This window comes from Aquarana catesbeiana, linkage group LG11, assembly GCF_042186555.1.
Source record: "Aquarana catesbeiana isolate 2022-GZ linkage group LG11, ASM4218655v1, whole genome shotgun sequence".
NCBI classification, from domain to species: domain Eukaryota; kingdom Metazoa; phylum Chordata; class Amphibia; order Anura; family Ranidae; genus Aquarana; species Aquarana catesbeiana.
Window position 1 is genome coordinate 262,143,091 of NC_133334.1, and position 24,696 is coordinate 262,167,786.

Genomic DNA, 24,696 nt, shown 5'->3' on the forward strand with positions numbered 1-24,696 from the left:
AAATGGCCCATTTTCTCAGTTTAAACATTTGATATGTTTTCTATTTTCTATTGTGAATTAAATATGGGTTTATGAGATTTGCAAATCGTTGCATTCTGCTTTTATGCAGATTTTACAAAGTGTCACAACTTTTTTGGAATTGGGTTTGTAGTTGGTAAGATATTCTAGAATTTGTATCGTGTCAAGTTCTGACGATCCATGGGTTGATGCCTGTAAAAGATCAATGTAAGTCATATAAAAATAAACAAATAAGTAAATATCATACGCTGCCTATAGGTAACGTACAACCAACGGAACTTTTGGAAATTGTCAAATGTTTTGTAGTTTAATAGGGTGGTTTATAAACCACAGAGCAAAGAAGTAGATGTTTCCAGATGTTATTGTTCTAATGTTAATTCAAAAATGAAAGATATTATCTAACTGGGAGCGATGGGAACACCCTTTTTAATTTTTCTATTACTTCAATTTGTATAAATTTGGCCAAAAGACAAGAGGCAGGTTGAAGCATACTACAGCTGTTAAACAGCAAGTCACTGAACTTCTAATATTGTCCAGAAAACATTTGCCAAAGTCTAGAGTTTCAGTTTATTTACCTTACAGCTAAACTCCAGTCAGAAAGAAAAATAAAGGGATCTACAAACCCCTTCCTCCTGCGCACCCTGGAAAATTAATAAACAGTGTAATACAATACAATGTTAAAGTAACGCAGCAGGTAGTAAAGCTCAAAGGCTTCTTTTATATATATATAAAACAACTGTGATTCCATACCGCGCTAAACAATAAAAAAATGTGTTACGAAAATAATATGTTTCAAAAGCTAAATTAAAATATTTTTTATAATATATAATATGTAAACTAAATCGCAGCACACCCCACACAAGCTTTTTTCTCTTACGCATGTCATTCTGAAGAGCTTAATCATAGAGAATAGAACTACATAATTCTTGTGTCTGAGGACTTTTTGGAATTTTCATATTTTGTAAAAAAAATTAGACAACTCATTAATGATAAGACAGTTCCAAAACCACAATTTATTTTTTCCAAAATAATAAACATGTTACCGTATATGAGGTGTGTCAAAATTTTGCTGAATGGTATCAGAAAACAAACAAAACTGAAGATACGATGTGGAGTTGATGGAGAAGATGACGGCCAGGATACAGGACAGGGTGGAAGCCCATAATAAAGTGTGGGAACTGTGGCATCTTCGGGAGGATCCACCATGACCAGGTAAACGAGCTATTATGATGACCTTTCCCTCTTTCTTCTTTCCTTCCCTTTCCTTTCCTTCTACCTTGAGTACTCTAGAGACACTTATTACTTTAAAAAAAAGGGGAAAAAAAAGAGAAATTGCTACTTAAAATTGCAAGATCTTAACATAATTACATTATCTTCAGACACGTGTTCATTACTGTCTTAGAATTTAATATATATAGCCTCTAGTAAATATAAGCTAGAAATGCTATGTGATCTGCAACTTTTTCTAGTGTTTCCTACATATTATGTACTCCTGTAATACAAACATAATAAAATGTTATTTGGGGAAAAAAAAACTGAAGATACAAATGATCTTTATTGACCTTCCAAAAAATTGCCATCCTTCACAACACACTTTTGGCAAAGTTCATAAAGCTTCTGGACACTGTCAGCAAAGGCCTCTTAAGGAATCGATCACAAAACCGCTGTCACACATTCTTGGATGATGCCATCTTGGTCGAAGAAGGCGACTCTTTTTGGGCCACAAGGTAGACCGTAAACGCCATTCCATCGATTGCTGCTTGGATTCCAGATCAAACTAGTAGCACCAGGTCCCATCCCCTGTGACAATGGTTGGCAGAAAGGATGGATCCTGGTCACACGTGGTAATGGTCACACAGAGGTTTCCATCCGTTTTGCTTTCTGTTCGTCTGTCAGCTTGTGCGGCAGCGGCATAAAGCGGAAAAATATTTTTCGCTTACCCAAATCTTCTCAGACGATGGTGCGCACCGTGTCCTTGCTAATGCCCAATTCCTCTTCCATCAATCCTAGAGTCATTCGCCGATCTTGTGCCAGCATTTGGGCACTCGCTCAATCGTGCCTGGGGTTCTGCTTGTCGACAGCCGACTGATGGCTTCCATCCTGTACACTTGCACCAATATTTTATGCATCTCCATTGCCGTTTTCCCCAATTTGTAGCAGAACTTGATGTTCACTTGTTGCTCTATTGCACTGTAACCCTACCTCTCACACTGACTACATCTGACTGCTCACAGCGTGTTTACCCTGATGGTCACGTGTATTCCACGCTAGGTGGTGCTTCTCAATGTGTCTCTGGATAGCCATGTGCATGCTTGTGCACCTGCCTGGTGTTGCCGTTGAGATATCGGACCATTCATTAAACTTTTTAGACACACCTCGTACTTACATGCTCTGTGCAATACCATCTCCTACCACTCTTCTGGGGTCCCCTGCCAGTGTTCTCCACTCCTCCTTTTCTGCAAATGCCCCTATAGCAAGCTGGCTGCTATGGGGGCACTCATGCGGGATTGCACCTGAGCAGTGAATGCATTAAGGTAAAAAATGTCTTGACTTTAGAACCACTTTAATGATGCAGCCATGAAGCTATGAAAAACAATGAAGATATTAGGTTTCATATCTACAGCAGGACAACCCTTTTCAAATTATAGCCCAACTAAAGCAAAAAAGGTTCTTTAAGTTTTAAAGTTTTAGTTTTTAGTTTGCAAGTTGCTGCCGGTGTCACTATTAGGGAGATGTCCCCGTACTTCCTGTCCAGGCTTCCAATGTCAGGCAGAACAGGAAGTGTAAGAAACTCTTCCCACCACAGTAGTGTCATAGGGGGCAGTGGATGGAACCAATGCATGTGGTGGAGAATGTGGGCATTCAACACAAGGAATGGTGTTGCACCCTCAAGATTCTTTTGGTGGCTTTTCTTTGATAGGGTAAATTTAGCATTTACCATTAAGCCCTTGGGCGGGTCAGAGCGTGGAAGGGTATTTTAAATTCTACCAAACTAATGTACATGGTACAGCTACATGACTAATAAATTAGCAAATTCCGTTCCTATCATTTTTATACATTTGATACGGCACTGTGTCGCTTTAACTGACAATTGCGCGGTCGTGCGACAATCCGCCCAAGCAAAATTGAAGTCATTTTTTTCCCACAAATAGAGCTTTCTTTTGGTGGTATTTGATCACCTCTGCGGGTTTTATTTTTTGCGCTATAAACAAAAAAAGTGACAATTTGAAAAAAAAAAATACATTTTTTTTACTTTTTGCTATAATAAATATCCCCAAAAATGTTTTTAAAAATCAAATTTCTTCATCAATATATATTGGTCAATATATATTCTTCTACATATTTTTGGTAATAAAAATCACAATAAGCGTAAGTTAATTGCTTTGGTTTGTGCAAAAGTTATAGCGTCTACAAACTTTGGGAATGATTTATGGCATTTTTATTATTATTATTTTTTTTACTAGTAATGACTGTGATCTGCGATTTTTAGCGGGACTGTGACATTTTGGCAGACACTTTTGACACATTTTTGGGACCATTAACATTTATACAGCGATCAGTGCTATAAAAATGCACTGATTACTGTGTAATTGTCACAGGCAGGGAAGGGGGTTAACACTAGGGGGCAATCAAGGGGTTAACTGTGTTCCCTTAGTGTGTGTTCCAACTGTAGGGGGAAGGAGCTGACTAGAGGTGAAGACAGATCGTTGTTCCTAGCTAGTAGGAACACACAATCTGTCTCTCCTCTCCTCACAGAACAGGGATTTATGTGTTTACACACACACGTCCCTGTTCTGGCTCTCGTGGTCGGCAGTCATTGGTTCCTCCGCAGTGCAGCGGGCGCGCGCCTGCTATCCCTGCTTAAAGAGCCGACGTACAGCTACAACGGCTCACGGGAACGTGCCGACCTGCCACAGTATAATGATGGCGGCTGGTCAGCAGCGGTTAATTTAGGTCCTCTAGTGCATTTCATAGTGATAATAACATCGATTGCTCGAGCCCTTAAGAAGGGGGAAGCCTTTTCTCTCCAAAAGGCATTGGCTGTATTTAATGATCTTAGGCAATAAATGTTTCAAAGATACTTTTTAAGTAATACGATCCTTTGTGCTGGGCGCTTCCTTCTTAAATCAATACACAGCGCTGATACCCAAGATGCCTGGCCAAGCCAAATTGTCATGTTTCTGCACTCAGGGAATGAGTAGGTGCAACATACCGGTACATCTGACCCTACTTTTATCTGTTCTAGAGATGAAAATGGATGGAGGGGGAGGCCCAGTACCAGGACAGGTTCATCTAGTGCCCAAGGCACCCCTCTCCCCTGCAGCTAATTATATATACCAACCATAATTGGCATGGAGTGTGCACTGCACCTGTGCAACCAATTCCTTGCTTCATGGCTGCCTGCCACTGGAGCATGCAGTACCCTTCCACTGATGTGCCTGGAGCAGCTGCGCCACCTGCCCACCCCTTGTCCCAGCCCTAGGAAGGCCTTTTTTTCCCCAAAACGCATTGACTGTATCTAATGCTCCCAATATTGTTTCAAAAAGACTTCCTTAATTGATACTATCCTTGGTATTTGGCACCCCTCAATACACACCCTAGAACTGACCGTCTGTTGAACAATTAATTAATTATGATCAAAGAGTTAGCAGCCTTGGACCAGTACAAGATTCACTTACACTGTACTTACAATGCAGATCTGCTTTCCTAAAGGAAAATGCAACTCCACTGTATATCTATCTGTAGCACTGCCCCGTAGGGGTTGCTGAGTATGGTCTTCTCTGGGCCTCCCTCTAATTATCCTGCAGCCAGACACTTGGGCATTTTCACACTATCACAAGCACACTCTTTTGCTCGTTATCCAATGATCAGTCTCGGGTATTTGTTTTTTTTGGTATTAATTGGTAGAACTTGGATAGGAGAAGGAATTAGTGGGATACTACTAACTTGAACTATGCACAGACGAGGACAACTCTAACTTGACCCGATTAAATTGATCTGGATAGCAGATTCACTGCTGGACCACACTATAGCTATGTGGGAGGAAAAATTCCTTTGCTTGCTCTGGCAGCAGACTCAATGCACCACTTCTCTTCAGGACACTCACTAGTATCCCCTTTAGCTGACCCCCGTCCACTGACTTCACTAGCCTGAAAGGGATGGCCCTCACAGAACAGGCCCCTAGACGCAGGTCTGTACTCACAGTAGCCAGAAACAGATAGTTTTAGACGCGTCTCCCTCCTAGTCAGCTCTACAGGACATCTGGGTTGCAGCATCCCGCAGTTCCAGGCCTCAGGTCGACCACCTAAGGTCACATTGCAGCCTGTACAGAGGAGGGGCAGCAGCCCCCTCCACCTTTCCAGCCGAAGACGCCGAGCACATGCGCCCTAGGCATATATATACAGTCACCCAGCATGCCTTGAGGCACCTGCTTCTGCCAATGGCCAGGGCTGTAACTACGCCTATGCTCCTATTTTGTCAGGTTTCCTCCAACTGTCCAATAGGCCTCTTCCTATTGGACCAGTGTGAAACAGGCAGACAACATGAGCAGCATCTGAGCACAATGAGCAGACCCTATCAATAGATCACTGCTCCCTGGTAGGCAGAGAACACCTACATTTACCTAATAGCCTCCCTGGTAGGCAGGGAAACCCAAAACTATACTCTCCCTCTAGAACCTACCTAAGAGGGTGCTACATATCAAAACCAATTTCTACTTCTATGCGTCCAGCACTATGACACACACACATCAGGTTTTTAAAGAAAGGAGAACGAGAGCACTTCTAGCTGATGCTGACATCACTATTAATCCCAGGAGGAAACAACTGCAATCTAACCAGTCTAGACTCACACACACGTGATAGAAATCGTCCAGATCCTGCAGCTGTCATCTGATTTCTGTATTTGCCTTTAGGCAGAACTTTTACTTTTAAGTGTATTAAAATGGCCGTCAGGCTTGCTTTTATTTTTTTATTTTTTTATCAGTTCACAAAATGGCTGCTATTGTATACAGATAAAAGGGTTACTTTCAAATAAAATAAAAATCTGGCTTGTCTATATGCTTTTAAGATGCAAACAAGAGACCAATCCCTACATGTCTGAATAGGCTTCAAACGCTTCTCAGACGAACCCTAGTCTTCACAGGCCCTTGCAGCATCCCGAGGATTATATAAACCCACCACAAAACAAAAATATAATTTAACTTCAGCAGAGATCAAAAAGTTGCTCTGGGTTTGTGGCGGGGGAGAGACAGCTCCACAAATGACTCTGTTGTTTGCATATTTTTGCTTGAACCCCTAACCTCTCCTAAGGACAGATAGATGTCTGAGTACAAAGCCTTGGGGCATAGCGCTGGGATCTGTATTAATCCTCTGAATGCTTTCTTGCAATTCTCAGCGTGTGTGAAGAATGTGTGAGTAGCCCAAGGGAAAACTGGCATCTAAGTCAGAGCAAGAATATATATTTTTTTGTTCCAAATAACCCTTTATAAATGTGTTTTGCTCTCAGGATCTCTAGTGCATTTTCCTTATTTGTGTCTTGACGCTTAAAAAAAAAAAAAACATGGTTACAGGCTTCGATTTTGTCTTACGCAATTAAGAAATAATTTGGCGGCATCTTTAATCAATAATACAGTCAGACCGTTTCATATGCTATGCGGCAGTATGCATTCCTGGACTTTACCACACAATTTTCTTTTCATCTTTTCAATACCACGTTATTTTTTTTTTTTCTTCTGTTCTGAAAGTTGCCGCCTCCAACTTCCCCTGTGGCACTGTCAAGGTTGAGTCAGGTGTTGACCTAATTTTTATATCTTGTGTTGTGTGATCATTTTCACAGTTAACTTTTTTATTTAATTATTTAATGCAGAACTCCAGCCTTCTCTTCAGTCTTGCACAGTTGCGCAGGCTCCGCTCCTGCACGCCAATCAAAAATCTTGCAGTCCATGTATGTTAAGAAATGCGTATCTCAGAAACAGCAGCACTCTAATATCGGAATTCTAGATACATAAGTGGTGCTCTGTCCCTCTCCTGTACTGAAAGTGCTTACTCTGATTTCACTGCACACTTTGAACTCCTCACATTATGCATTAGAAGCTGCAGCAAGTCAGACAAAGCCCCCCCCCCCCATGTTTCCTGGCTGGAGGACTTTCAGCATCATTAACCACTTTTACTTTTACTTACTTTTACCCCCTCCTGCCTAGGCCAGTTTTCAGCTTTCAGCGCTGTCACACTTTGAAGGACAATTGCGTGGCCATTCAACACTGTACCCAAATTACATTTTTAGATTTTTTTTGAGACAGAAATAGCTTTCTTTTGGTGGTATTTAATCCACCACAGTTTTTTTTAAATTTATTGCTAAACAAACAAAAAAAAAGACCAAAAATTTGGAAAAAAACCCACACTTTTCCTAGATTTTATTATAAAATTTTGCAAATAAGTAAATTTTCTTCTTCACTGATATGCGCTGATGAGGTTGCACTAATGGGCACTGATGAGGCTGCACTAATGGGCACTGATGAGGCTGCACTAATGAGCACTAGTGAAGCTGCACTGATGAGCACTGGTGAGGCTGCCCTGATGTGCACTGATTAGACTGCACTGATGGCCACTGATGAGGTGGCACTGATGGGCATTGATGAGGCGGCACTGCACTTATGGGCACTGGTGAGGAGGCACTGACAAGGCTGCACTGATGGGTACTAATGAGCACTGATATGCGGCACTAATAAGCTGCAACGATTGGCACTGATAAGCTGCAACAATGGGCACTTATGGGGCTGCACTGATAGTGTTCTGATTATCAGTGTAAATGTGCACTGTCTGCCTTGCCCTTATCCCAGATCTGTGATCAGTTGTGCCCAAAGGGCAGGCGTGTTAGGAATTAGAGAGCTGTAGTCGTCTTTCAGCATGGTGTCCACCATTAAAGTGGTTAAAGTGTACAGGAAGCCTCAGGCTTAATGCACACTGGGCATTTAGCCCCAATGCATGGGACTGTGGAGTTTAGGTGCAGGTGTAAGGCACAGGCACAGTATCCAGCCCCGCTGCCAGCTGCCTGTAAAATTTGATAGCAGGGTGAAATCTACTGTGGCTGGACAGGGTTGAATGGTGCACAGAGTTCTACTAACATTAGGGTAGTGTGAACCCAAACACAAATGCATGGAAAGCAGCTTGTTGCGTTTCATTTGTCCATGAGTGCATGCCCTAAAAGTTAGTAGCACTCAGTGCTCCGCCCAGCTTGTAAGGGGGCTTGTGATTGGCTGATGATTGGCATCAAAGGGTACAAGTCACTGCCCCACTTCTTCCATGATAGAACAACAACCTACCTGTTGATAGCCCCTTTATCTCCACCATCTTGTACCCATCTCCTTGCCAGAGGCCTTCCCACGACATCCCCGGCCATTAGCCTTTATATTCAAAAAGGAATGTCAACATACATGATATAGTTTCCACACTTTTACTGCTATTCTTCAGAAGATGGCAATGATACATCAAATCACATAGACATACTATCTGGGGTCGCTTGGCATTACTTTGTTAATATGGTTGACATACTGTAGCAGTCATTATGTGGAAGCAGCACTTTACACATCACTCTCAAGCCACCTTCCCTTTAACATAGTCTCTCCCCCCCAGGTTCATTAGTACTTACTCAGAGGGCTCTGACTTGCCATTAGCTCTATGCATCCAGCTCATGACTCTCTGCATGTCATTTCAGAGACAGGCGTGCTGCAGATGCTCCTCTAGCTCATTACACTTTAGCCTCTACCAACCATAAAGAGACAGGAAGACTGCAACCGACTCTTCTGGATGCAGAATCATCTCATCCTGACCTCCAGCCCTGTCAAGCCTGGTCCTTGCAAAGCTAACTACATCTGCATGCTGGTGGGGTATCTGGCTCCCATGCCCCAACTATACTAGGCTCCTCCCAACCAGGCATATATATGGGCACTAACTTCACTCATGAAATCACTACAGGAGTGCTCTAGCTAAAAGGAACATAACACCTGATTACACTATTTCTTACCACACACCATTTTGAGACAGAGACAGCTATTGGCAGAATAGTTACCTGCACTCGATTACTGTTGGAAAAGCAAAAGCAAGTTATATAAACTGATCTATATATATGCATTATACCTATCTATACCAGTAGGTGGCACTGCAGTATTATAGTGTGTATTCTCTGTGGTAATGTAATCACAGGATGTAGGATGTACCTTCTGTATCTAAGCATGCACTTGCATCCTCCTTGTTCCTGTTCCATGCTGTAAGACATGCATTGCTAATCCTCCATGTAATGTAAAGTATTCTCTGCACACAACAAGTTTCCAAGCGCATGATTCCATAACCTGCTAATAGGTTACGGGCCCCAGGCACCCAGGCATTGGAGAGGATATCCCAGGCAACCAGCAGCACTCAGATGCAGTGGAAAGAATACTCAGTGAGTACAGCAAGTCAGTAAATACTGTATACAAGCTACTGAAAGATGGCAAGCGGTTCAGATGTGAAGTTTGCAATTGCAAAGCTGAACAATGCCAATTACCAGCTGTGGAAGTTTAAACTGGAAGTGTTTCTCACCAAGGATGACTTGTGGCAAGTCCTGAACTCAGACAGACCCACAAACGGAGAGACGGAGGAATGGAAAAGGAAGGACAGACAGGCGAAAGCAATTATAAGCTTACTTGCTTATCCACATAAGAACAGAGAAATCGGCCAAAGGTATGTGGACTTAATTACAGAAACTGCATGAACAGCAAACTGTTTTTGCTACAAAAGCTGTATAAGATGAGACTAGAAGAAGGCCAGCAAATGTGTGACCATGTGAAAGCTCTTATCAACACTTTAGAAACCAGACCCGAGCAGGAGCTAACACTGGAATATATCAAAGGGAAATGAATCAATGAATATGACAGAAGAAAAGAAAATATGCACCATGATAACAAAGCTCTTAAGATGTACAAAGTCATAAAACACAACAAAGAAAGCAGAGCCTGTTTTCGCTGTAAGAAGACCGGTCACTTAAAAAAGGACTACTCTATCTGGAAAGCCGAGCAGCGAAAGCTAGAGCTATCCACAAAAGAAAGAGTTAAAGCAATCAAAAAGGAAACTGCAGACACCTCATGGTGTGGCACCTTTAAAGTGACACGGCAAGCTACGCGGCTGGTGCATAGACTCAGGAGCGATAAGCCACATGACTAGCGATGGAGACCTTCCCCACAAACATTGATTATAATTCAAAAGACGAAGTTTTCCTAGCAAACAGGAAAAGCATCACATCAGAAGGTAAAGGCCAGGGCTTCATGAACTGCATTACACCACAAGGAGGAAAGCACAGTATCCTTTTAAATAAAGTGCTGCATGATACAGAACTAGAAGGCAGCCTTCTATCAGTGAAAAGTCTTGCAAACAATGATCTCACAGTTAAGTTCCAGGGTGATGAATGCACAATTTACAATAATAAGAGATTCCTCGCAAAAGGAAAACTGAATGATCACCTATACAGTCTCATCGCAACAGACCAGCAAGCCAATATAGTCTCTAATGACATACACAACAAAGTATTAACTTATAGGCACAGAAGTCCAGAAGCTATACAGGTCATCATAAGAAGAGGCTTATCAGAAGATTTGTTAATAGCGCCTTGCAAAGTGCTCATGAAATGCAAGTGCTGTATTGAAGCAAAAGTCACACGTGCTCCCCTTCCAGAGGCACTTCAAAGAAAAACTACCTACCCCCCTGCAGCTCATACTCAGTGACGTATGCGGCCCAATGAAAACTCCCACGTCAGGCGGGAACAGATATCTACTGACTTTCATTGATGATTATTCCAGGTACACAACTACTTATCTGATGAAACACAAGAATTCAAGTTCGTTGCCATGACTAGCAACAAATTCCAACGCAAGCCAGGAATAATACACACCGACAATGGGGGAGAATACATAAGCAAAGAAGTGGCCTCATACCTAAAGCGACAAGGATTAGTACACCAGACAACCACACCATACACTTCTGAACAAAGCGGTGTAGCAGAAAGGAAAAATCTCACTCTTACAGAAATGGCCAGATGCATGTTGTCGGATGCCAACCTACCTCACAAGTACTGGGGAGAAGCAGTCATGACTGCAACCTACCTACAAAACCGACTACCCTCAAGAGCCATTAAAAGTACTCAATTTGAAATGTTGCATGGGTCAAAGCCTAGCATAGGGCACATCAGAGTGTTTGGATGTAAAGCATATTCCTATATTCCAAGTGAAAAGCGTTCCAAGCTGGAGAACAGAGCCATAGAGGGCATTCTAGTAGGCTACAGTGAACAAACTAAGGGTTATAGAATCCTACACCCAAAGACTGACAAAGTGACAATAAGCCATAGTGTTTATTTTGATGAGAGCCCATCACCAGAAACACTGATCCCTGAAAGCTGTGAAGCCCAGCAAACCAGAAGAAAAGGTCAACCAAAGCGAACTTGTGCAGGAGTCAGAACAAGAGGAGGAACTCACAATGTCTAAACCAAGTTCCCCACCAGATCCTGCTGAACTGCCTGAAATCAGAATATCCCCTCGGACTACAAAGGGGATATCACCCCGCAAACTGTCATACACTGTCAAAACACACAGCATTTTTGAACCAACAACCTGGTAAGACATAGCAAAACTGCCAAAACGTGAAGCCAATAAATGGAGAACGGCCACAGAAAAAGAATTAAAGTCACTTCAAGAAAATAAAACCTGGACACTCACAGAGCTCTCTCCTAACCGCAAGACGATAGGAAGTAAGTGTACTTTCAAAGTAAAGTCAGACGCAGATGGGAACATTCACAAATACAAGCCCAGACTAGTTGCCAAGAGTTACTCCCAGAAATTCAGTGAAGATTACGATGAAACATTCATTCCCGTCATAAACACTCCATAATCAGAGCGCTTCTTAGTGTTGGAGCTGGGTAGGGCATGCAAGTGAAACACCTAGATGTTAAAACTGCTTTCCTATATGGAGACATTAAGGGAGATCTCTACATGGAGAAACCACAAGGGTTTGAGCAAGGAGATAACCTTGTGTGTAAACTTCAGAAGAGCATCTATGGTCTTAAGAAATCTGAAAGGATTCAAAATGAAAAAGTGAATGAAGTACTTACCAGAGATGGATTCTCAAGAAGTAAAGCAGACCCCTGTCTCTACTCCAAGAATTATGAAGACAGATGGATATACATCATTATCTATGTTGATAACATTATAACTTGTTTTGAACAAGAAGGGGATTACAGTCAGTTCACAAGCTGAAAAATGCAAGATGCAAAGGAAGTGAAAACTTCTATGAAACCAGGCTTAAGAGCAATGAAACAGAAAACTTTCTACCCAGCAATGACACATATCGCAGAGCAATCGGAAAGCTGCTATATGTTGCCACTGTGACCAGCAGTGGGCATACTATGCAGGAAAGACTCAGCTCCCTGTCAGCGTGACTGGAACGCAGTAAAAAGAGTGATGTAGAACCTCGAAGGAACAATTCAGATGAAGTTACGGTTATCAGCAACATCACATCCAAAACGAGTGGGATATGTGGATGCTGATTGGGCCGGGGACTGCACAGACTGCAAATCCACAAGTGGATTCATCTTCCAGTATGGGGAAGGAACCATAAGTTGGTCTAGCAACTGTCGCTCTATCTTCAACTGAAGTAGAGTACATTGCAGCAGCACACGCATGTCAAGAAGCTATATGGATTTGTCAACTTTTTGAGGATATTGGGATAGACATAACCAAACCAATTCCCATTTTTAAAGACAACCTGAGATGTATAAAGCTTACACAATCAGAAAGGGTCAATCCTAGGACCAAACGCATTGACGCCAAGTATCACCTACTGAGGGACAATCAAGAGCAAGGTGTTATTGACATTCAATACTGCCCATCAGAGGAGATGACTGCTGATGCACTCACCAAGCCTATGTTGAAGGAACGTCATAGTTAATTCCAGAAGAAGCTGAATATAATTTGACAAATCACATGCTGTTGAGAAGGGGTGTTGGAAAAGCAACAGCAAGTTATAAAAACTTAACTATACATATGCATTATACCTATCTATACCAGTAGGTGGCACTGTCGTATTATACTATAGTGTGTATTCTCTGTGGTAATGTAATCACAGAATGTACCTTCTGTATCTAAGCATGCACTTGTATCCTCCTTGTTCCTGTTTCATGCTGTAAGACATGCATTGCTAATCCTCCATGAAAGTAAAGTATTCTCTGCATACAACAAGCTTCCAAGTGCATGATTCAATAACCTGCTAATACTTACAAGCTTTGTACAGCCGCAACAGCTTTCAGACTCCCATTGAGTTTTAAACGCTGCCAGCAGGGCTAGGCGGTGTGCCTGTGCCTTCCACCTGCACCTAAATGCCGGAGTCTTATGCACCAGGGCTATACTCCCAGTGTGCATGAGGCCGTAAATTCAACATCTTGGACTGCTTTGCCCATTGCAATCTCTGTAATGTCACTAGGAGCTGTAAATCGCACACAATACCAGTGATCCTCTCAGTCCTCTTCAGAAAGAACTCATTTGAGTTTCTAACGGACTGCACTAGGCACAAAAGCAAATGCATCCTAGAATGGTCAGTTTGCATCCATTTTTCCTTCAGTGGAGCTATGGGACACTGTGGCAATGCCCAGCATATCCATAGCCAGGTTACTGCTGCCATGCCCCTCGAGCCCAACTGCTGTAGGCAGGGAGTGTCAAGGGATGTCAATCATACCTGTATACCCGCCCACAGTCTGGGAACACTTCAGAAGTCTCCAAAGAGCTAAAAAGCTCCAGGAACCTGTGAAGTTAGTGGAAGCTGTCAAAATAATTTTTTTTTTGTTTCTTTCCACCACCCTCAGAGCTGGGGGGGGGGGGGGGGGGGGGAGGATGAGGGGACCGCTCATCATGTGACCATGGCAAGAAAAAAGGCATTGCTACATTTTTTTAGTACTTGAACATATACACCCTGATTTATGTAAGTGTAAAGGATAAAATTATTAGTAAGTGACGAGAAATTATTTTGGAAAGAAAGAGATGGGTTATGGATAAGACTTCTATAACAATTTGAGACCTACCTGAATGCTCGAAGATAAACACATAGTTGTTGATTTACTAAAGGCAAATAAGCCGTTCACTTTGCAATGGAAGTTGCACTTTGCAAGGGAATTAGGTCATCTTTCCAGAACATAGTGAATAAGATGAAGTTCTGCTGATTGCCATCATCCAATCATGCAAGCAAAGTGCAAGTTCCCTTGCAAAGTGAACAGTTTATTTACCCTTAGTAATTCAACCCTAAAGAGGATCTGAGACTTTGTGAAGCATTTAAAACAGCTAAGTACATCATTGATATATATATACACTTACAAGCCACTTTATTAGGTACACCTTGCTAGTACCGGGTTGGACCCCCTTTTGCCTGAATTTAAAGGGGTTGTAAACCCTCAAGGTTTTTCACCTTAATGCATTGAATGCATTAAGGTGAAAAACCTGTAGTGCAGCAACCCCCAGACCCCCTCTTTTACTTACCTGAACCCGATCAATCCAGCGACAGGAACGAGCACAGCAACTCCAGTCGCTGTCTCAGGTCCTCATTGGATATATTGATAGCAGCGGGATTCATTGGTTCCCGCTGCTGTCAATCAAATCCAGTGACCCGGGGCGGGGGCGAGTCCTGCTGTCTGTGTCAATGGACGCAGCAGCAGGACTCCGGAGTGCGCCCGCACGAGCGCCCCCATGAAACGCAGCTCTCCGTGGGGGCACTCGAGAAGAGGAGGAGCCAGGAGCGCCGCTGAGAGACCCCAAAAGAGGAGGATCGGTGCCACTCTGTGCAAAATCCTTGCACAGGAAAGGTAAGTATGACATGTTTGTTATTTAAAAAAAAAAAAAACCTTTACAACCCCTTTAATTCTAAGTAATTAATTCACATGTACTTTGATTTAAAAAGCACAACAGTATTCAAAGATGGCCGCAGCTGTTTGTTGTGCTTTTTTAAATCGAAGTACATGTGAGTTAATTACTTGGCATAAGGCTCCGTTCACACGTGAGCGATCCAGATCATGGACAGAACCACCGCAAATTTGCCCATGATTCCAGAATTGAGGCAAAATGCGGATTGCGTTTGCTAAGCAATTATTTCTTAACGGCACCCTAACCGCGGTACAATTTTGACAAAAAATGCAACCGCAAGCGCTCCTGGTTCCATGCCAAGATTTGGTACATGAGCTTCTTTGGAGTTCTTTTTTTTGAGCCAAAGGAGACCCATTCAAATAAATGGTACCGCTCCAAAAACACTCCACTAAAAAACAACAAAAAGCTAAAAAAATAAAAAAAAATAGCTGCTGCAGCTGTCGCTGCAGATCGTTCAGGTGTGTATGGAACCTTAAAGAATATTTTATGATTTTAAAGACAACCTAACCGCACCCTAACCGCACCCTAACCGCACCCTAACCACGATACAATTTTGACAAAAAATGCAACCGCAAGCGCTCCTGGTTCCATGCCAAGATTTGGTACATGAGCTTCTTTGGAGTTTTTTTTTTGAGCCAAAGGAGGCCCATTCAAATAAATGGTACCGCTCCAAAAACACTCCACTAAAAAAGAACAGAAAGCTAAACAAAAAAAAAAAAAATTAGCTGCTGCAGCTGTCCCTGCAGATCGCTCAGGTGTGTATGGAACCTTAAAGAATATTTTATGATTTTAAAGACATATTGCAGTATGGTACCTTTTATATACACTCCCATGAGGTAATAACTGAAGGAACCTGATGATTGTATCACTGGAGGTGCATATCTTTTGGAAATGTTTGGTGAATCTCCCATAGCAAGGCAGTGGTTCACAGATGAGAGGATATTGCTTGGAATCCAGTTGAAACTTTGATTTATACCTGGCGTTTTATGTTAACAAGGCTTATTTAGACCTCTCTATAAGTTGAGGGTCTACTCCTGGTAATCATATTTGCTTCATCACCGTGGTGTTGGGTGTGTGTGTGTACATCTATTGCACAGAAGCTGGTGTGGGGATTCTACGCTATCAACTGATCATCTTTATTGAACCTTTATGAATGTCTCATTTATATTCAACGTTAGCACTGTATTTTGGCTATATCTTTGATGTTATTATTATTTGTAATCAACAAATTAGTGCTGGCCACTTGTACATTTAACATTTCATAGTCTGAGCGCAGATGTTTTACAATATTTTTTTTTTTTTTTGATCCAAACAATTTTTATTCAAGGTGTTGTCAGCTGGAAATACAACATCATAACATAAAGGTACACATACACTATATTACCAAAAGTATTGGGACACCTACCTTTACACGCCCATGAACTTTAATGGCATCCCAGTCTAATGCTGGCCATACACTATACGAAAAATCGGCTGAACACATTTTCAAAAAAATAACGTTCGACCGTGACCGCAAGCGATCGTGCCATCATGTAATGAACGATAAATCGTTCAGTGGACATAAATAAATAATTTTTTGTTCGTTTTTTTTACACATACCTAGTGCAGACAGTTCGGACAGGAAACACATTAACCTTGCAATTTATCGTACGTTCGGCAGAAATTTTCCAAACTTGCCGTTCGTTTTTTTTCCCCACAAAAACGTCACAAACGATTATCGATTTGTGCCCAATAACTTGCAGAAAAACGAACAAAGTGTCTATATGAATGTTTTTTTGGCCGATTTTTCGTATAGTGTAGGGCCAGCATTAGTCCGTAGGGTTCAATATTGAGTTGGCCCGCCCTTTGCAGCTATGATAGCTTGATATGATAGGAAAGTTCCCTGAATACGTGAAAACCACGAAATGCATTGAGGCTGCACGCGCTTTTTCGCAGTGACGTCACTTCTGGTACGCCTGGTTCCAGTCTCTGGAGTGTTGGAACGCACGCCGAGAGTCGGAGGAACGGCATCCTTTCCTTGCTATTGAGCTGTAGATGCTGGTCCTAGCCTATAGCACCATCACATGTAAGTGCATTATTTGGCTACTCATTCGATAAACCTGCACAGGCTGTATTGCGCTATGTTTTTACCTTGTTTTTGTGAGCGTGTTTCTGCATAAGAGTTGAAAGATTCAGCAGTTGATGCCAATTAAACCATGGATCATCCCTCTCTGATGTTGCTTATTCTTCTATGAACACTGAATCCCAAGCAATTTTATATAGCTATTTTGCTATTTGGTGAGTTTTTTCTTCTCACACGAGTGTTGGTGGAGCACAGACAATTAAAGTTTACCTATTTCACAGTATTGAACCCTTTCTTTGGATATATGGACTTTTTACTTTTTCTATGAATTTCTAATATGATTTATAGTATGATGAATTAGCGCCGTCCTTTTATGCTTAATTTGTTTCACATGTATATGGGTGACTAACTAGTTCACTTGAAAAAGGTGCAGCTTTTTCTGGATTTTAATAATTACTTTGGTTGGTGCCATCACTTGTTAAATTTACACAACAAATTATTGCTGGCCACTTGTACATTTAACATTTCATAGTCTGAGCGCAGATGTTTTACAATTTTTTTTTGATCCAAACTATTTTTATTTAAGGTGTTGTCAGTTGGAAATACAACATCATAGCATAAAGGTACACATACACTATATTACCAAAAGTATTGGGACACCTGCCTTTACACGCCCATGAACTTTAATGGCATCCCAGTCTTAAGCCCTGTACACGCGGTCTGATTATTAGACGACCGAGCTTCTGATTTTCGTCAAAAGGGCATGTGCAGGATTTTGTCTAGCATACTAAATATCCGCAAATTGTCATTTGACAAACATGAACGTAGTGACGTACTATGAGAGTATATAGAGTAATGCCCCGTACACACGATCGGAATTTCGTTGTTTATTTAGATGGAATTCCGCTCAAGCCTGCCTTGCATACACACGGTCACACGAAAGTTCTGAACTTTCGACCGTCAAGAACGCGGTGACGTACAACACTACGACGAGCTGAGAAAATTAAGTTCAGTGCTTCCGGGCATGCGTCAAATTGTTTCCGAGCATGCGTGATTTTTTGCGCGTCCAAATTGCATACAGATGAAGGCATTTTCGGATAGGAACTTTTCCCGACCGAAAAATAGAGAACATGCTCTCAATCTTTTGCTGGCTGGAATTCCGCCAACAAAAGACTGATGGAGCATACACACGGTCGCATTTTCCGACAAAAAGCTCTCATCAGAGTTTTTGCTGGCGGCATTTCCGTACGTGTGTACGCAGCAGAAGTTAATTTCTCAAGCGCCACCCTTTGGGCCCCTTCTGCTAATTTCGTGTTAGTAGAAGTTTGGTGAGCGTTGATTCCTGATTTTTCAAATCGTACAAAACAAATGCCTTTTAAAATACGTTTGGCATAACTACATCAGTATCACCAGCAAAGCAGCTTCATTATTATCCCATTAAAGAAGATGAGAATTTTGACATTTCATCAATTGTCGCGTCACGAACGTTAATTCTAGATTACGAACAGTCGCTTACAAGAAAATCTGAAACTCTGAAAATCAGACGTTGAGTTCACATCAGACAAAAATTTTATAGTCTGCACATCCAGCTTTTGTCTGAAGTCAAATTGTCTGTCGAATGCACCGTACTAACGATTTGAAAATCCTGGACTCGGTCATACAACAATCAAACCGGTGTACAAGGCTTAAGTCCGTAGGGTTCAATATTGAGTTGGCCCACCCTTTGCAGCTATGATAGCTTGAACTCTTCTTGAAAGGCTGTCCACAAGCTGTCCCCGCTGCCACTGGAGACCTTCCTGAGTCGGTCTGGATCGCTGGACAACTACTTTTCTGGGACCCACAGGGGAACAATAGGTACTTCCAAGATGGCGCTGGGTGAGCACGCTGCCCATGCAGCCTCCCCCATCAGCTCTCCACACCTGCCACTGTTGTTGCTTCCTCCCCCCTTCCTCTCCCTCCTGCTCTGATAGCCAGGACAGACCGTTAGCTGTGGGTGACACCTTGGGGGATAAGGATATCTGTTCACACATCTTTTTTTTTTTTGCCACTTCAGCCAAGTACAATTCGTGGGAAAATGTTGTATCAACTTTCCAGTCAACCTTATCCCTCAATACTTTCACATCATTGTGGCCTTTTCTCTTTGCACCCAGTCTTTATTATCCAGCAGCTTTCCAGGGGGGAAACTGACATAAAAATATGTCTCCAAAGCGCAAGCTGTCCCCGCCGCCACAGCCAACCTCCAAGAGGCGGTCTGGATCGCTGGACAACTGCTTTTCTGGGACCCGCAGTGGAACAACAGGTACTTTATAGACGACGCCGGGTGAGCATGCTGCCCATGCAGCCTCCCCCATCTGCTCTCCACACCTGCCACTGTTGTCACTTCCTCCCCCCTCCTCTCCCTCCTCTTCTGATAGCCAGGACAGACCTGTTAGATGTGGGTGACACCTTGGGGGATAAAGATATCTGTTCACACATCTTATCCCTCCCCACTAAGGCTGATCTGGAGCTGTTTGGGCCGCCAAGCACTGGATCACATAGAAATTGACCGGGCCCACAGGCTCTCCGGCCACCATCTGAGGATCCTGACAAACCCAGAGACATTATCTGTAAATTCATTGAAGGAACGCATCATGTTTCAGGTCAGGGGAAACCGTCATGTGGATTTTCGATGATGCTAAGTTGACCTTCTTCCCAGACCTCTTCAGACGCACGCTGATGCAACATCGTGCCCTCAAACCACTACTGGAAATTCTGCAGGACGCAGGAACTGACTCACAGATGGGGTTTCCCTTCAGCCTTTCAGCTACCAAAGATGACCAGCAATTCACCTTGCGGAATAAAGATGACCTACCCCAGTTTCTGGACTCTCTTGGATTGCCTCCTGTGGACACCCCAGACTGGAGAACATCCCCGGAGATACCTTGCTGTAGAAGATGCAACGGCCCCACAGGAAGCCCCTCCGGTCAAGCACCACTTTCTTCCTCCCCCCAGGGGACAACCTGACTTGCTGAACACACCATTGCAGGCCTCCCTGCCACACCGAGGGTCCCTCCCATTCCCTCTGGCTGCTGTACTATTATATGCTCTAAGTTGAGGTGCAGGCCTGCACCTCCTGTTAGTAGCATGTCTCCCTTCGAACTCGCTCTCCATGCCTTACCACCTACCCTCAATAGGTCAACTCCTCGGAGTTATGTTCCCTTTTTGGGACCTACCGCTGCTTGCTGGCCTCCACTGTCTCCTTGCCTTGAGGACTGAGTGGAGGCTCCCCTACTAGTGGTGTTATTGCACTTTGGTGCGCCCTTTGGGCTTTGTGTTTTTTATGTTGTTCATTTTGTCTTTTTGTTTTATCTATGCAATAACTGCAGTTTGTTTTCTAGGCTCTTATTCCTGCTTGATGTGTTACCAATGCTCCCTGGCTCCTGGTCTGACGTGCTGTGGGTCTCTCTCTCCTCCTGGTAGGGGCCCAGTTGTTCCCCTGTGCTGCCTTCCACCATTGCCTCCTTGAAAGTCGTATCGTACAACATGCGTGGTCTGGGTTCCCCTTCGAAACGCAGTAAGTTGTTGCCTGAAACGAAACGTCTGGGGCACACATACTTTTTTTAAAGGAGACACACTTTTGCACTGACTCTGTGCCCCGTCTCCCTACTCACCTGTATAAATTATGGTACCTGAGCAACTCCCCATGACCCAAATCTGGGGGGGTTGCCATAGCTATTCACAAACAATGCCCCTTTGTAACGATATACCATTTGGCAAACCCTAATGGGGGCCAATGAGGATTCTCTCTATACGTTTTTACTCCTTTTTGTATGTTTTGTTCTATGTCTTTTGTATGTTGTATAATGCAAACATTTTCAAATAAAGATTACATTTAAAAAAAGATGCCTTATTGACACATTTAGCATGCGTCTTTGATGCGTTTGCATCACGTTAAATAACACTTTCCAGGCGCATCTCTGTGTTTATTTTCTATTGTATGATTGTTTTATACTATCATCTGATGCACTGCAAATGCCATAGAGGCATTTGTTGAAGTTTGAAACTCAGCTAAAGTGGTAGCTGTTTGGAGGGCTGTAAAAGCGCAGCTCAGCCGTGGGGTTGTACACCCCCCCAACTGCTAGAGTGAACAAGCCCTGATGTATTCAATGAATTGAACACGTGCTGTTTATTGTAGTTTTCTGATACACAGAGATGAATGGAATTTGCTGCCAAGGCCACTGGATGGCACCTCAGCGTCATCTAACTATATACAGTTACAAGTTCACACCAAGCGTTTGGTTGACAAGTGGAGTGTAATGTTCAACATGAAGATTTATCACTTGGATATAATTGTTCACAGACTGGGGACAGAACGGATTTGAAAACAAATGCTCAGATTTACCCATGTCATTTAAAGTAGATGTAAACCTCAATCACTAACATCTCATATAAGCTTTAACATGTTGATGTCATTTCTATCTTTTTTTAAATCTGCAGCTTTCATTTAAATAATTCCTAGTGATTCTACCATGCATATCCTTGCTCAGTGTAAAATAAACTGATACTGCGCAAAATGTCAGAAAATAATTAAAATAGATGTGACTAAATAAACAGCAGCTACACAAGAATGTGACAAAAATTCAAATAAGAAAGGTGCAAAAAATGTAGATCCCAGATGCCCCTGTAGATGTTCCATTAGGACGAAACGCATCGGTCAAGGTTTATCGCTCCCCACATTGCTTTTATCAATTGTGATCACTTTTGTTTTATTTCATTCTATTTTGTATCTTGGTTTTAATAAACCCACCTTTCTGACCTGCACCATTTGGAGCCCCCCTCTCTCTCCTCTCTCCAAGATTTCCCATAGATGTCAATGTTAAAAACCAGGAGCAGTACAATGTCAAGTTGACCATGATTTCCCATGGATGCCAATGTTAAAAACCGGGAGCGGTGCCATGTCAAGCTGACCAAGATTTTCCATAGACGCCAATGTTAAACACCGGGAGCAGTGCCATGTCAAGCTGACTGGCAGCTGCGGACCCTGCAAGGACCGTTTACGAACACCTTTCTGATCCCTGCTGATGACTCCCCCTAACTTCAGCTTTTATAGACTGGAGACTTTATAGCTTGCCTTAACAGCTTCCCTAATGAGACCCTCTTCACACCCCAGGCCTCATAGCAACCGGATGGTTATAATTACACCACTGATCAAAATGATAGTTTAATGGCCAAAAAGTAGGTACGTTAACTTTTTTCACTTTTACTGACATTCCCCTTTAAATGCCAACTGTAGTGGAACATATTTTCCACTACAAAAATAACTGGACCAAACTCCCTCCTTCAGACCGGCTCCCAGTGCCCCACATCCCAGATTTCACTTGTGGCTAGGGGCTGCACTGAGAACCAAAGTGGACTCTTTTGCAAGGGGAGTAAGAAGCCTATGAAGACCTTGATTTAATGTTGAGGAGGCGACTTTGGGGACCCTGATGTAAGGGGGGTGTCTTTGGGGACCCTGATAAAAAGGGGTGGTGACTCTAGGGATTCTGATGCAAGGAAGGGGGCTCTGTGGACCCTGTGAAGGGGGTGTCTCTGGGGAACCTAATGTAAGGAGGGGGAGCTCTGGGGACCCTGATGTAAGAAAGGGCAGTTCTGGGGACCCTGATGTAAGAAGGGAGGCTCTGGAGAACCTGATGTAAAATGGGGGTGACTCTGGGGATCCTGATGTAAGGGAGGAGGCTCTGGAGATCCTGATGTAAAAAGGGGGAGCTCTGGGGACCCTGATGTAGGGAGGTGGGCTTTGGGGACCCTGATGTAAAGTGGGGGTGACTCTGAGGATCCTGATGTAAGGAAGAGGGCTCTGGGAACTCTGATTTAAGGTGGGGTGATTTTGAGCTTCCTGATGTAAAGAAGGGAACTCTGGGGACCATGATGTAAGGGGGTGACTCTGGGGACCCTGATGTATAGGGGGCTCTGTGGACCCTGATGTTAGGGGGAGGAACCCTAGGAACCCTGATGTAAGGAGGGTGACGTCAGTAAATCTAACTTGCTGCAGCTACTAATGCACATTGAGAGAAGCTCACAGTGTGCAGTGAAATCATAATAAGCTATTTCAGTCCAGGAGAGGAGCCGGTACAACTGTACAAGACTGACAGGAAGGCTGAAGTGCAGCTTTAGCAATATACCGGTATAGTAGCTCAAAAAATCCTGCTCTATTTATCCTTTTTCTCTTGGTACACACACCAGAAATGCCCTGGAGAATTATTGATGGCTGTAGCAGTGCTCCGTCTTTACTGATTTATTAGAAAACTATTCACTTGTTTTGACTGCATTGTGTTCTTTTCTTGGGACACTTGAAATTATTCTGCTGTGACCACTTTTGAAATCTAACAATTTGCTGATATGGAATTTGTAACTTGCAATGTATAAACTCCCTGCAAGGTCTCCAGACAGAGCCAAGTGCACCAATTTCTGTTAAAAAAATTAAAGTCTTCCTCTCTGGTCCTGTCTCCCACAGACGTATTGTTCAAATCTTCGAGTGCTGGTCCTCTTCTGGACTATATGATACCCAGTGCCATTTAACCCACCTCCTGTCTGTTGTGGGTGTCATGGGCCTCACCATGGCGCCTTGCACTCACTGTACAATAATACAGACATCGGAGCTGATATTATGCCAGAGATACGAGGGTTCTTCAAAATGTTTCCACACTTTTTTAACTCTATTAAATATAAAAAAGTGCGTAAACTTTTTGAACACCCCTCATACTCTCTGCAGTCTTGAGGACCACCCAGCGCTGGAGCACCAGGTCACGACCTGCCCACAGCCCACAATCAAGGAACAGCCCTAAACACTGCCTGCTAGATGCCCATCACATCAGTGAATACCCAAGGTATCATGGGAAATATAGTTTCTATTTCCTACTAGTGGCACATGTCAAATATAACATGCACCTCCTGCCTAGATCCTCCCACTCCGACAGCCGGGCAAAGCAAACCTGAAAGAAGGAGCTGATAACAAAATAAAATCAATAATTACCCAAAAAGTAAAGCTTTTTCAATTTCAAAAGTGTTTTATTGTGGATGAGGAAAGGGAGCTAAGAGTGTGCAGAATCCTGGAGTTCCGCTTTAAAGCAGAACTAAACTCTCTCAGTCAACATTAGCTATTTTAATCCTCATACTGCTAGCATTAATAAATAGATCAGAAGGTATATTTTATTTACTTGTTTTATTTTTATTTATTTTTTATTTATTTCAGGTACTTATATAGCGCTGTCAATTTACGCAGCGCTTTACATATACATTGTACATTGACATCAGTCCCTACCCTCAAGGAGCTTACAATCTAAGGTCCCTAACTCACATTCATACATATACTAGGGACAATTTAGACAGGATCCAATTAACCTACCAGCATGTCTTTGGAGTGTGGGAGGAAACCGGAGTACCCGGAGGAAACCCACGCAGGCACAGGGGGAACAGGCAAACTCCAGGCAGGTGGTGTCGTGGTTAGGATTCGAACCAGCGACCCTTCTTACTGCTAGGTGAGTGATACCTACTACACCACTGTGCCGCCTTTTTTTGCTACATTTCTTCAGTTGTGAATAAATGAACCTCATGCCAGATAAGTGAAACCTCAACAAACTATAAAAGCTGCTCCCCAAATCTAGTGGAATAACTAGGCAATGTGAAATATGTGAATAGGGGGCGCTAA

At 42.9% G+C, this 24,696-nt stretch overlaps 1 long non-coding RNA gene across 1 annotated transcript; it reads right to left on the bottom strand.

Moving 5' to 3' along the window:
- Nucleotides 1-1,067: 1,067 nt before the first annotated feature.
- Nucleotides 1,068-11,807, bottom strand: LOC141112736 (uncharacterized). The gene is made up of 3 exons (XR_012236636.1): nt 11,762-11,807; nt 8,342-8,422; nt 1,068-1,320 (listed from the first exon to the last, which is right to left on the bottom strand). It is a non-coding gene; the product is annotated as an uncharacterized lncRNA (long non-coding RNA).
- Nucleotides 11,808-24,696: the final 12,889 nt, after the last annotated feature.